Source organism: Triticum aestivum, chromosome 6A, assembly GCF_018294505.1.
Source record: "Triticum aestivum cultivar Chinese Spring chromosome 6A, IWGSC CS RefSeq v2.1, whole genome shotgun sequence".
Lineage (NCBI taxonomy): Eukaryota > Viridiplantae > Streptophyta > Magnoliopsida > Poales > Poaceae > Triticum > Triticum aestivum.
In genome coordinates, this window is record NC_057809.1 from 318,892,325 (window position 1) to 318,906,816 (window position 14,492).

The 14,492-nt window shown below is 50.3% G+C and overlaps 1 pseudogene; it reads left to right on the top strand.

Moving 5' to 3' along the window:
- The first annotated feature begins 3,097 nt into the window (after positions 1-3,097).
- The window catches only part of LOC123129594 (uncharacterized), an 80,472-nt pseudogene continuing 69,077 nt past the window's right edge, over positions 3,098-14,492 (top strand).

Below are 14,492 nucleotides of genomic sequence, written 5' to 3' on the forward strand. Positions count from 1 at the left end.
TAGATCATGATAACCCTGCAGGGGTGTACTTCTTCACACACGCTCTCACCACTTATCACCATGTACACGTCATGTAACTCGGCAACCTTCAAGCGAAAGCCTGGCGAGGGTGTCGGCCACGACCTGACTAACCACACAAGACTCTAGTCCAGGTTTATCGCCTATTCGGGTTCCATCCGCAAGGAGATCCGGCCAGGGTGTAGCTCACGGCCCCAAACGGTGTGTGCGGGGTTCCCAAGCCCACCTCGCCGGATGGATCTACGCTTGGTACACCGTGCCACTTGTGCCTAGTCTGTCCCAAGCCCACCTTGCCGGGTGCCACTTGGTAGACTACTAACACTACCTACAAACACCAGAAACTAATTGCAACTCCTGGACAAGATCAAGTTGGTTAATAAGTCGAGAGAGCTCGGAGTGCCCAGAGCCCAATGTGTGGTAGTAGCTAGTCATTGGACAACATACACAGAACTCAGTGCTTAAGGACGGTTCTAGTGAGACAACCCACCATGTACTCCTACATGGCCTCTCACCGCTACCTTTACCAAATCGTGTTCACACGCTTAACTCTCAGCACCAGAACATATCGTACCACTCCAATTCATTCCCGATGAATCAGACCTGACACAACTCTAAGCAATAGCGGGCATGGCATGGCAAGAACACAACATGGCTCAATCAGATCCTACACATGCTAGTGGGTTTCAACTATTTACTGTGGCAATGACAGGTCATGCAAAGGAATGGGTTCAACTACCGCAACTTAAAATAGCAGTTGATTCGCTGTTGTCCTAATGTAATAAAAGAGAGCAAGAGCGAGAGAGTGGGATCATGTCGGAATGAACAACGGGGTTTGCTTGCCTGGTAGATCAACAGGGGGGCACTGCTCCACTGATAGGTACTCTGGAACGGTCTCCGGAGCAGTACCTACCGAGAAGGAATGGTGTCGACAATCAATACACAAGCATATGCAACAATATGATGCATGAACATGGCATGAGTATGTGATGTTGTTTGAGCTAATGCAACTAGTATTCAAATTGAATGAAGTCCATTTGAACCAAGGGTTCAAATGCAACTCCAAATTAAGCTCTTATATATATGCCATTTTAGTGTTTCACCTATACAGCAGGTATAACTTGATTTTTCATGCATGAAACTGGTACAGATGGATAGATTGAATTTTTCTGGTAATTTTTCATATATAAATTATTTCAATCTGAGCTACGGTTGAATTACTATGAATTTTTGAGGTTTGAATCATTTTCTGGAATTTCCTGATTAATTTTAATACCAGAAAATAGCTTATTGCGTCAGCACTGCATCGTGCTGATGTCAGCGGTCAACGGAGCGGCCCAGGTCAAACCTGACCTGTGGGGCCCACTGGTCAGTGACCCAGTGCTGCCTAGGTCACAAACAGGTGGGGTCGGGTCAACGCCACATCAGCATAGTCAAAGCTGACACGTGGGCCCACTGTAATTAAATTAAACTAAACGTGAATTAACAGTGGTCAATTAAGGGCATGGGGCCCATGTGGCAGTGGCTTAGGGAGTTGATTAGGGGCGTCATTAGCAGCTAATGACATAGCCACGTCAGATATGCCGGCGATAAGTCGCCGGTGACCACAGAACACGGTGGCGAGCTTCGGGAATCACCGTCTATCGACGGTTTGGCGCGCAACTAGGCTCTACGCAAAGCCTGGAGTGCTCCGCGTCCAGGGGTGCAGGAAGTAGCAGCTCTGGTGGTCTAGATCGATGGCGGCAGCGACTTGCGCGGCGGCCGGAGTTCGAGAAAGTGCGGGCGCGTGGTTCCAGCGCACGGGAGAGCTAGTTAGGGGCTGCGTTGGACTCGTCGTTGCTCCAGGAGCACGCCGGAGGCACAAGCTTGAGCGGAGATGCACGGTGGTTGCCAGAGCAATGACCATGGCGGACGGCGGCGCTCTTCTACGGCGGCTGGCACGACTAGAGGGTGTAATCGAGCTCGGGGAGAGGGGGTTCCGATGCAGGAGCTCACAGTGGTTGCAGAGGCGTCGACATGGGCTCGGGGAAGGCTCGGAGCAGAAGGCACATCGGTGGCGATCTCCGGCGGCCGTGCGGAGAAGATGAGCTCGATGATGAGGCTTCAGGGCGTCCGGGGTCGTGTGGTTCGGCGTAGAGGTGCACGGCAGCGAGGCGGAGCTCGTGGTCGGGATGGCTGGGCGTGGGGAGGTCGGTGGCCACGACGAATGGCGACGGTGGCGACGGCTCAGCTCGGTGGCTGGGTGCGAGAGAAACAGGGGATGGGAGAGCGTTCGGGGGAGAGAGAGGGAGAGCCAGATGGCTCTGGGGGTCGCGTGGCGACGCGAAGGGAGTCCAGGGCGACGAGGGGGCAGCCAGGCAGGCAGCTGCCAGCGTGGCACGTCGCGGCGTCGTGGCTATCTTCTCCTCTGCCCTCTGGCCGGAGGAAGAAGACGCCCCTACCCTCGATGGGCCGGCCAGGTGGGCTGGGCCTCTGCTACAGGAGCAGGCCACGTGAGGTAAGCCCAGGTAAGCTTTCTATTTTTTTGTTTTTAGTTACTGTTTTCTATTTGTTTCAATTGTTTTGATTTAGTTCAAGCACTAAATCATTTTTGTTTCTTCTGATAACTTTTGCAGGGACTGAAAGGAATATTCTAAAGCCCCTCACAAAATAACAGAATTATTGAAGCATTAATATATTTATAAAATATATTTGCTCCAACTCAAATACAATATGTATTAAATAAAAAATCCAAAAATGGCCAAGAAATATGCTCATCATTTTTGGCAGGGGTTTTCACCTTTATCATAAATCATGAACATTTTCTTGGACCTTTTTGGAGCAATTTTTACCTGGGTCATTTCCAGAGATGATTCTGAGGGTTTCACAAATCCTCATTTCAAATTTAAATGGAATTTAAACATGATGCACACATGAAGGCTAGCCTAGGTCATACCAGAACTAGGGATGTGACATCCGCCCATATGAGGGGATAAGGATCCACCTTTTTACCTATGTCTTCTTCCTCCTTTGCCTATCCATCTCCTGCGCACTCGAGCTCCAACACCCAAGCCCGCACTTCCCACCTCAACCTTCTCCAGCAATGTCCGGAGCGGGAGGCAAGTGGATGGTCTCCTCCGTCACGGAGGGCCATGTCAAAAAGCTAAGGAAGGCCGGATACTTGTCCAAAGACATCGCGCACCGGCTTCCCGAGGAGGGGTAGCTTCTCCCCACCCCAAGGCCCCATGAGAGGGTAGTATTCCTTCCCCACTTCCTCCGCGGACTGGGTTTTCCACTCCACCCATTTGTCCGGGGGCTCATGTTTTACTATGGCCTGGATTTCCACGATCTAGCCCCGAACTTCGTCCTCAACATCTCGGTGTTTATCGTCATGTGCGAGGCTTTCCTCCGCATCCGCCCCCATTTCGGCCTATGGCTCAAGACCTTCAACGTCAAGCCCAAGGTGGTGCGCGGCAGCCAGGCGGAGTACGGAGGTGCCATGGCGGGCAAGATGGCCAACGTCCTATGGCTCGAGGGCTCCTTTGTGGAGACCCTGAAGGGGAGGCAATCGTGGTGGTTTTACATCACCGAGCCGCACGATCTGAAATGGATCGCAGCCCCCGAGTTCCGATCCGGACCCCCCACGCGGCTTACATCCTGGAAAGAGACGGGCCTGTCGTGGGGCGATGAAAAAGAGGTGACCGGACTGCAGACATGCATCCAGTCCCTGGTGAGCAAGCCGATCAAGCTCGTCAATGTAGTCCAGGTTATGCTCGTCCGCCGGATCCTCCCATGTCAGCAACGGGACTTTAATCTGTGGGAGTTCAACCTGGCGCAGCACCAAACCCTTAACAGGCTCTTCGACACGACGTATGAAGACGTCTGCAAGGCGCTAGCCAAAGGCGCCGAGGCTCCCACATCCGCTTCCGAGGATCGCGGATACAGCTCACGGCGTCACGCTAGCGAGGTAAGCTATTTTCACCTTTTACAGGATGTTAAGTTTTTTCATAGTTTGACTCTATGCGGGATCTAAACTCCCTCACCTTTGACAGGCTTGGCAGGCGCAGTCCGGATCGATTAACTGTCCGGCTCCCTTGCCCGAAGACCCAGCCCCTGCTCTCCTAGGGAAGCTGCTGGTTCCGGCGCCTTATGTGGTGCCGGAGAAGAAGGCCAAGAAGAAGAAGGCCACGGGGACTCGAAAGAGTGCCCGTAATGTGGTGGTGTCGGACTCGTCATCCGACGAGCTCGAGACACTCTCCTCCCGTGAGAATGAGGAGGAGGAAGAAGAAAACTCTCCCCCTCCAGCGGGGGGAGGAAAGAAAAGGAAGGCCGCCCCAACGGGGGAGGCCGAAGGGTCCAGGAAGAGGAAGACCCCTCCGCCGAACTACTCCCCCGACGCCGAAGAGGACGAAGAGGAGTGGCCAGATAGGGCCAAGCGTCTGGCGAAATCGTAAGTATTCAGATATCAGAGTAACTCATGAAGTTCCTTTGTTGCACAGCTTTCCCTAATGTCGAACATAATTATGCAGCCCGCCCCGGGCCGAACTCAACGAGTCGTCGAGCGGCTCCCTGGATTCATCGGACGTGAACTCAGTTCCGCCTGCTGTCTCCCCCCGCACTGCGGACGACGCCGAAGTGGCGTCGCAACGAGCTCCGGGGCAGGAGGAGGTGGTCCTGGAGGAGCCGCAAGGCGACCTCCCGGACCCCAGGAGTAAAGGGGACAAGACCCCCCAGGGCTCCAAGTCCGGCTTTGGGCCGAACACCATGCCAGAATCTTCAACAGTTCCGGACCGCGGTAGGCGAACTCCTTCCAAGAGGAGCAAGCCTTCTGAGCCGGCGGCCTCCGTCCAACCGGAGGTGCCGGACAATCTGCTGGAGGTGCTTGACGGCGCCTCCATCGACGAGGAGCACCGTACTATTATGAGTACGGTGATCCAGAAGGTTCAGTCCGCCAAGAGCGGACTGAGTGAAGCTTGCGCTAGCCTCCTAGCAGGCTTTGAGGTAAGTAAAAAATATGTAAAGATTATAACCGCATAGACAGTAGCCCCTGATGCTCTGTTTGGCGTTCGGAAAGAAAAGCCGAATAGAGGATCTATTAAATTTCGCAGGAGTCTAACAACAAAGAGTCAATATGCGTATGCAGGCTTCGCTGCTAGCCACCGCCGCACTGACTGCGGAGGTGGGTGCCCTGAAACAGGGCCTCGAGCGGACCGAGCAAGAGCTCGGCCTTGCCAAGCGGCAGCTCGAGGAGAAAGAAGGTAAGAAAATACCTTACAGAAAAAGTGCCTATAAAAAGACGTGATTGCAAGAAATAATAGGATTGTACTGCTTATTGTAGGGGCCACGACTGAGGTGGTGACTCTCAAGCAGGCGCTATCTGAGGCCGAAAAGAAAACGGCCGCGGAGCACACTGAGCGAGAGAGACTTGGGGCTCAGGTCGGCGAGGTGCAGCAAGAGCTTCAGGCTCTCATGAAAAAACATGAGAGTTTGGAGCTTGAGTCAAAGGCACAAGCATCCGAGCTCGCGGCGGCCCTTGAGACTGCCAAGTCTGCCAAGGTCGAAGCCCAAAAGGCCCTCCAAGAGTTGGAGGAGATGAAGAAGATTGCAGCGGGTAAGGCATTCTTTATGCAAAGCAAAAATATAAAAGTAAACTACTTGTTACTTACCCGAATCCGGAGCTCTCCAAGGGCATTCGCAGATCTTCCCCGCAGCGTATCCGACGCTGCCGCATTCTACTGAGCTGAAGAGGGAAGCTCGACAGAGAAGGTGTTCTGGTCTCAGTATGCTGAGGCCGGACACCCTGTGCCCTTGAGCGACCAGCTGAAACAGCTGGTCGAGCTCCACAAGGCGGCCGAACAGGCCATGAAGGGCTTCATAGTTCGGCTGTGGCCCGGAGAGGCCCTGCATGGGAGCTACTTCGGGCTGGTGCGGCGGCTGGTGGAGGCCTGTCCAATGCTTGAGGTCATCAAGCGCTCCGTCTGCATCGAAGGTGCCTGTAGGGCCCTTGCCCATGCAAAGGTGCACTGGGGTAAGCTAGACGGTGAAAAGCTTGTGAGGGACGGGCCACCGCCGGGGAAGGAGCATCGCAAGCCCGAGAACTACTATAAGGATGTTCTTGCGGGTGCCCGCCTTGTGGCGGATGAATGTACCAAGGATGTGATTTTTGAATGAACTCGCTCGTGTTTATCCTGTGCGCTGAAAACTTGTTCATATGCGCTAAGCAATGCTTATTGAATTTAAAATATTATTTTCTGTGCGGCCGTTTATCAAAAATTGAGAGATGGCCAGTCGTCGGCTTCTGCCCCCATGCCACTAGTGCTGGGGTGTTCGGGATAAACCTGAGAGCTCTTTTTCCCATGGTTGGGTCCTTCGAGGGAGGCGCTCAGCACAACGAACGAGGCAATCGGACTATAATGCTTGAACACTCTCACTTAGCCATAGAACTTTATAATTTTAAATTTCGGCGAAGCCCCTAGTTCGGAAGACCGAGTTCAGGGCGCTATCCATGCCTTGGCCGGACAAAGCCAGCTCCTCGCTCGAAGCGGCATAAGTCTTTAGGGACTCGAAAAACCTCTCGAACAGCGACCGGTCTCTCGCCTCATCATGACAGTCAGTTTTACCTTTCTCCACTGAGGTGCTTAACCCAGCTGAACCGGGGCACAATCGCCGTGGTTCTCCAAGTGCTACCTTAGCCTATAGAGCGGAACGTAAGGCACCAAAACATAGGAGCCGAGCAAACCCAACTATTGACCCAAATCATGATTCGGAGCCGATGCATATAGTGCTATAAGTTCGGGGTGCCGCACTTGTGAAAGTGTACGGACTTCTCACACCATTATGAGGGGTACTGAAGCCCCTCGCGTGTTTGCCGTACCATGGTGTACGGGTGCAATCATGTCATTTAATAAACATATATATGAAAAGAGGATAATGCAAAAAAATAGACAAGAAGCTAAGCATTGTTTATAAAGAGGCTATTTATCAAAGCCTAACGATACAAATAGTGCGATAAGCAAAAGATATTGGACTATTCAGTATGTCCTGACCAGGGGCGGGCCGTGGAATTGTATTTAAAACAGGTATACCGCTCGTAACAGACACCACCTGGGAGTTCCATAATGTGGCATGGCTTGTCTGCCTCCCTTGATCTTGCATCATTTGTGCGGCAGTCGAATTGCCAAACAGGTCGTCCGAAGTATGGAGTCCTGAAAGTAAGAAAAAATTAAAAAAAGAATCCGGCAGCCCCTAGTACGTTTTAAGCCGTATTCTGGGCGTGCCGTTATTTTGCCCCTTCCCCTGTGCCCATGGTATTTCAAGGGCGTAGTTATGTACGCGAGGCACTGGTTTCGCTATGTCGCGAAAGCTGGGGTTGGGGCCGCATTGCTACGCTTGCTCAGAGTGTACCAGGCGGTCCTGTTGTGGGTTACTCCGGGCGCGCTTGGCAGTGTCTGGCTTTTTAATAGCCGGACTGGAGAATTGCCTGAGAAGGCTACTTTGTACCTCCGCTGCGAGAGCCGCCGTATGCTCCTCCGTACGGAGGGAGTGTTCGGTGCTTCCGTTGACCGTAATTACTCCTCGAGGGCATGGCATCTTGAGCTTGAGATATCCGTAGTGCGGCACCGCATTGAACTTTGCGAATGCGGTTCGTCCGAGCAGGGCGTGATAGCCACTGCGAAACGGGACTATATCGAAGATTAACTCTTCGCTTCGGAAATTGTCCAGGGATCCGAAGACCACGTCAAGTGTTACTGAGCCTATACAGTTGGCTTCTACACCTGGTATAACGGCTTTAAAGGTCGTTCTTGTGGGCTTAATCCTTGAGGGATCTATGCCCATTTTCCGCACTGTATCCTGATAAAGCAGGTTTAGGCTACTGCCGCCGTCCATGAGGACTCTTGTGAGATGAAATCCGTCGATGATTGGGTCGAGAACCAATGCGGCAAAGCTGCGATGACGGATGCTAGTGGGATGGTCCCTTCGATCAAAAGTGATCAGACTGGAGGACCATGGGTTGAACTTTGGGGCGACTGGCTCCATCGCGTATACGTCCCGTAGCGCACGCTTCCGCTCCCGCTTGGGAATGTGGGTTGCGTATATCATGTTCACCGTCCGCACTTGTGGGGGAAAGCCCTTCTGTCCATTGTTGTTCGGCGGCTTGGCCTCCTCGTCGGCGCTGTGCAGCCCCTTGTCTCTGTTTTCGGACCTTAACTTGCCTGCCTGCTTGAACACCCAACAATCCCTGTTAGTGTGATTGACTGGCCTTTCGGGGGTGCCATGTATCTGGCACAAGCGATCGAGTATTCGGTCCAAACTGGACGGGCCCTGAGTATTCTTTTTGAATGGCTTTTTCCGCTGACCAGATTTATAGCCTTTGAATCCGGCATTGACTGCCGTGTCTTCATTGCTGTCGCTGTTAACGCGGCGTTTTTGCTTGTTCCGACGTGTCCTGCCACTTTTGTCCTTGGTATCCGAATTACCAAGGTTCTTTGATAAGTTGTTACTGCGAGCTAGCCAGATGTCTTCTCCCGCGCAAAAGCGGGTCATGAGTGTCGTGAGGGCTGCCATGGATTTCGGCTTTTCCTGTCCCAGCTGCCGGGCAAGCCACTCGCCGCAGATGTTATGTTTGAAGGCTGCTAGGGCCTCTGCGTCCGGACAGTCGACTATCTGGTTTTTCTTTGTTAGGAACCGTGTCTAGAATTGTCTGGCCGATTCCTCTAGCTGCTGAATTATGTGGCTTAAGTCGTCGGCATCCGGCGGTCGCACGTAAGTGCCCTGGAAGTTGTCGAGGGATGCGGCTTCCAGGTCCTCCCAAGAACCGATTGAGTCTGTTGGCAAGCTGTTAAGCCAATGCCGGGCCGGTCCTTTAAGTTTGAGCGGGAGGTATTTGATGTCGTGTAGATCATCGCCGCGTGCCATGTGGATGTGAAGGAGATAATCCTCGATCCATACCGCCGGATCTGTTGTGCCATCGTATGATTCGATGTTTACGGGTTTGAAACCCTCTGGGATTTTATGATCCATTACTTCATTCGTGAAGCATAGCGGGTGTGCGGCGCCTCTATACAGGGCTATATCACGACGCAGCTCAGAAGAGCTATGTCTGTTGTATTCGGCCTGGCCGGATTTGTTGTATCCGGAGTGAAGATCATTGTCACATGCCGTAGGGCGCCTGCGCGATCTGTAGATCGATCTTGTTTGTCTTGCCTTATCCTCCAGTATATCTCGCAGGTCGGGCGCATTTTCCCGTGCCTTAGTTGAGCGGTGTCGGGGCATGGCTTGGGTGGAGGGCCGACAGGCCTCTCTGTCGTGGCCGCGAGTGGCCAGTCTGCCATGTCATGCGCTGGTGATGTAGGTGCTTCCTCCTCTGATCGGGGTAGCGGCCTGCGCTTCGGGTAACTCTTGGAGGGGCATTCGAGTTCATACTCTTCGGCCGCAAGGACTTCAGTCCATCTGTCAGCTAGCAAATCTTGGGTAGCTCTAAGCTGTTGCTGCTTTTTCTTGAGGCTGCTTGCCGTGGCTAAAAGCCTGCGTTTAAAATGCTCTTGTTCGGCGTGGTCTGATGGTATGACGAATTCGTCGTCATCGAGGCTTGCCTCGTCTTCGGAGGGAGGCGTATAGTTATCATCCTCGACCTCTCGGTCTGCCGCTCTCTCATGAGGGCTGGCTTCTCCATCTTCCTGTGCCGAATCTTGCTGAGGTGCGTGTTCTTCGGCGCTATCCGGGGTAGTATTATCTCCCGTGCTGGAATCACCGTTTTTGTTTTGGCGGGATTTAGAGCGGTGCCGCTGACGCGGGCGCTTTGGCTGTTTCTTGGGGGCGTCTTCCCCCACTGTTCCATCGCCATCTCCATCTTTTGGAGTATCCACCATATATATGTCATATGACGAGGTGGCCTTCCAGCGCCCTACAGGTGCTGGTTCCTATTCGTCTCCTACATCGTCGTCCATGTCGTTGATGTCTTCGGAGCTGAAGTCAAGCATGTCGGTTAGATCGTCGATAGTGGCTACAAAGTGGGTGGTGGGTGGGTTTTGAATTTCTTCATCGTCCGTATCCCAACCTTGCTGACCGTAGTCCGGCCAGGGCTCTCCTGATAAAGAGAGAGACTTTAGAGAATTCAGGATGTCGCCGAAGGGCGAGTGCTGAAAGATGTCCGAGGCGGTGAACTCCATTATCGGTGCCCAATCGGATTCAATCGGCAGGGGCACGGGGGGCTTGGAGTTCGGAGAGGAATCCGGCTCCTCGGAGTCACGGGCCATGCGGAGTGCGGGGCTGGAGTTCGGCTCGATCGCTTATGAGATCGCAGCCCCTGAGGCAGCGTCCAACCGCTGATCCTCGATCGGCACAGTAGGCTCCGAATCAATGGTCGAAACCGATGTGTGTGCGGCCTCCAAGGCGCTGTTCGGCGGCAGAGCTATATCATGTCCATCGAGATAGCGCGGCGCGCTTGGCTGTGGCTTGAATCCGTCGAAGATCAAGTCCCCGTGGATGTCAGCCGTGTACTTTAGGCTTCCAAACCTGACCTGATGGCCAGGGGCGTAGCTTTCGATCTGCTCAAGGTGGCCAAGCGAATTGGCCCACAGAGCGAAGCTCTGTCCAGGGAGCAAAGTCTCACCCTGGACCGCATCGTTGTTGATGATCAAAGGAGCCATTGGGCCTAAAGGCGACAACACAGAGGAACTCTCAATGAAAGCACCAATGTCGGTGTCAAAACCAGCGGATCTCGGGTAGGGGGTCCCGAACTGTGCGTCAAGGCCAGATGGTAACAGGAGACAAGGGACACGATGTTTTTTACCCAGGTTCAGGCCATCTCGATGGAGGTAATACCCTACTCCTGCTTGATTAATATTGATGATATGGGTAGTACAAGAGTAGATCTACCACGAGATCAAGGAGGCTAAACCCTAGAAGCTAGCCTATGGTATGATTGTTGTGTATGGAGTTGATTGCCTACGGACTACAACCCTCCGGTTTATATAGACACTGGATAGGGTTAGGGTTACATAGAGTCGGTTACAATGGTAGGAGATCTTGAATATCCGCATCGCCAAGCTTGCCTTCCACGCCAAGGGAAGTCCCATCCGAACACGGGACGAAGTCTTCAATCTTGTATCTCCATAGTCCAGGAGTCCGGCTGAAGGTATAGTCCGGCTACCCGAACACCCCCTAATCCAGGACTCCCTCACGGGGCGTTCTGGTTTTCTCTGAGCCGGGGTGCCACAGGCTTTGTATCAGCGCAGGTTCGCCCGTAGAGCGTCCTAGTGCGCAGAAGCGTTAGAAAACGGTAGTATAGGGTCTGGTTGTTGCCCTTGCTTGCTGCATTCGGTTGTTGCATTTGTTTGCTGCATATAGTCTTATTTCAGTTGTTGTTAAACCCTGTTTCATGCGTAGATGGCGGTCAACTTCCACGACTTCAGTGGCCTTACCATAGCTCCCAGTGTTGTTCCGATTAAGTTCAGTCCCACTCCTGCACATCTCAGCTTTGCCGCCCTCCTTGGCGACATGTGGCTTAGCATTTATCCACTCGGCGATCCACCCCATTATCAAGTATTCTAGTTTTCTGCCAGAGGAAGAATTCAGGAATATGTTTCTCATGTCCATCTGTCAACCTCGATTCCTATCGGTAAGCGCACCTACAGTTCCCATGGTGGTTACGGTGCTACTCCCGAGCGTGCCATTCAGATTGCCGCAATGGCAGGAGTCACTGGTCTTCATCATCAAGAGAGCATGGTGCAAGAGAACCGTGCTTATCAATATTATCACACCATTGTCCAGAATCCTAGGCGGATGCAGTTTCCGTCTGTCAACCCTCAAGATGACCCTGCTATCCTCACCGTGTCTCGTTACATGACAGTCGTGTGTCTACTTATTTATGAGTAAGTCCGAGACGCCATTCGAGCCAGGAGATTGCTTAGTGTCGCTATACCTTAGTCTTCGCCAGCTTCTCCAAATTCCGCCTCGTCCATCCAGAGTTTCAAAGTCAGCAGTTCCACTCGCTACTCCCTTAGCTTCCTCGTTAGTGCTGGAGTGTTTGCTCAAGCGTAGGGTGTAGTCCTTCGTGTAGTGCATGTGCATCTGCTGTAGCATCATGCTTGTGTGTGCCTATGTGGAGCAACTTTGTAGCTTGTTTGTTGTATGCTTTGTTGCAATAAATCGCTTTCTCGTGCTTCTTTGCTTTGAATCCTCGATGTTACCCCCTTGTGGAAATTACTCCTCGACCGATACCGAATCAGAAGAAGCCGTAAGAAGTATAGATATACACCAAGAAATTCAGTTAAAAGCAATGTGGTTTTCAGCTGACAACATTGGATCGCAGAGATCCGTCTGGATACAAATTGTATTCTGATCAAACTTTTAGTAACAAGTACCTGTCAGAGATACACTTTATCGCAACAATGATTAAATCAGTAAGAGAACAAAATTGGATCAATAGTGCATTTTAATTCAAAAGGTATGGTCTACGAACAATGATTGAATCTGCCATAAGTCAAAATTAAAACATTACGGGACCCAGAACTCAGTCCAAATACGCAATGAATTCAGCAAGGATAGTCAGACAATTCTTGACATACAAATAATCAGCTGCCGGACTGACAAATATATATATATATATATGTATGTATGTCATTCCAATCACCAAGAAAATCAGTTCCATCCATCTCCAAACTTTATTGACGCAGTGTACAAAGATAAGGTTCCCAGTCTGCATCCGTAGGGAATTAATGGATTCCCATGCAAGATATTCAGTCTTCTCAATAAAATAATACAAAAGCTTCTGGCATAAGGTACCAAGTGTTCCCTAGCATAGTCTTTAAGGGGGGAAGCTTATGAGGTACGGTACCTCGTTTTTCCTCAATAAGATATCCAACAAAGGCTTTGGGCACAAATCATCCAGCCTTCGTCAGCACGATACCCCAGTTGTTTTCGAATGCAAGCTGCCTAGTTTTCTTCTATACGACAGTAATACAAGACATTAAATTATGAATTGTTAGCATATGATAGTGTTTTCCAAGTGGCAGATCTGCGACAATTTGGTCTGAAACAAAAATCAGTCAGAACAAAATATGCCTCGAGAATCAGATATTTCTCCATTCAATGAGTATGCTGCCAAGTCCATGCAAGTCTCTCGCATAAGGAAGAATTCACGGAAAGACAACATTGGGGCAATAGTCTTGGCAGTGATTATCAAAATCAGCCCCGCAAGGTGATATTATTAACCCTGGCACTGTCCGACAGAATCAACAACAATATTAAGGTCTGTATAACCACATATGGGCCGGATAAATATACAAAGGCTCAAGACTATGAAGCTAGTTAAGATAAGTTAGAAACTCCTACAAGATGTCAGCATTCGTTAGAAATACAGGTATGATCCACATCACTGTTTTGAACCCAGAAGGCATGCATATATATATATATATTCGAGGAATCTGATGCCTGGATAGAAGAGACTCTTTGTTCCACCGGAAGATGTGTTCCCCAACTCCATGGAATATTCTCGGTACTAGATACAAGAATAACATTTCCAAAAAGGATCAATATCAAGAAGGACAAGTATGTCCGTAAAAATAATATTTTGGATGCTAGCTCAGCCAACGGATATGAAAGAAAATTTGAGTCAGTATAAACAGGAACATATAAGGTACGTCCTATCAGAATGTCAGATACGACGAAGCAAACCACCCCAGATCAAGACAGTCCATCAGATCCAATTCAGTGGAAATATTATAGGAGAATGAATAAAAGAAACCCGAGTTGGAAACGGTTTCTTCAAGTCAGAAAAATTATTTAACCCTGAGCAGCCAAATCTCGAGGACGAGATTTCTTGAAGGGGGGAAGGTTTGTAACAGCCTGGATTTTTGCCCTTTTCTTTTTCCTTTGATTTTCTTGGATTTCCTATTTTGTTTTGACCCTCTTCATCATCCCAAGATCATGTCATTTTCATCCTTGACCTATCCCAATATTCTTTTTATTGGGAATATTCCTTTTCTGATAAAGGAATAACCCTTTAAAACCCTAAGTTGTGAAGCGACCTATATTTCTGTCACTCCCAAAATTCCCAATAATTCTCTTATATTTTTCGGGTCATGTCTTCCTCAAATATGGAAAAATATATCATTGTCCATGTTTCCCATCATGCTCAGTTAATTCCTTTTCTGTTTTGTATTGAATGGCAATTTGTGAAGAAAGTGCCATTTATCTTTGCCCTATTCAACCCAAACTTCTTGGACTTATTTTACTATCCAAATAATCGCCTCATGCCAAAATTCAACTCAATTTTCCTAGTAAATATTCCTGAGCAATTTTTCAAAGTTCCTGTCTGAGGGAAGTGATTGTGAAGGAAGTACAAGTTAGGAATATCCAAATGAGTTGAAATTTTTTAAGGTCCTTCATATGATCTAATCATGACTCTCCACCAAATTTGAGCTCATGTAACTTACCCATGTGATCCTAGCTCCAAATCTTAGTTTCTGGTGAGATTTTTAGTTTGTGAAGAAACT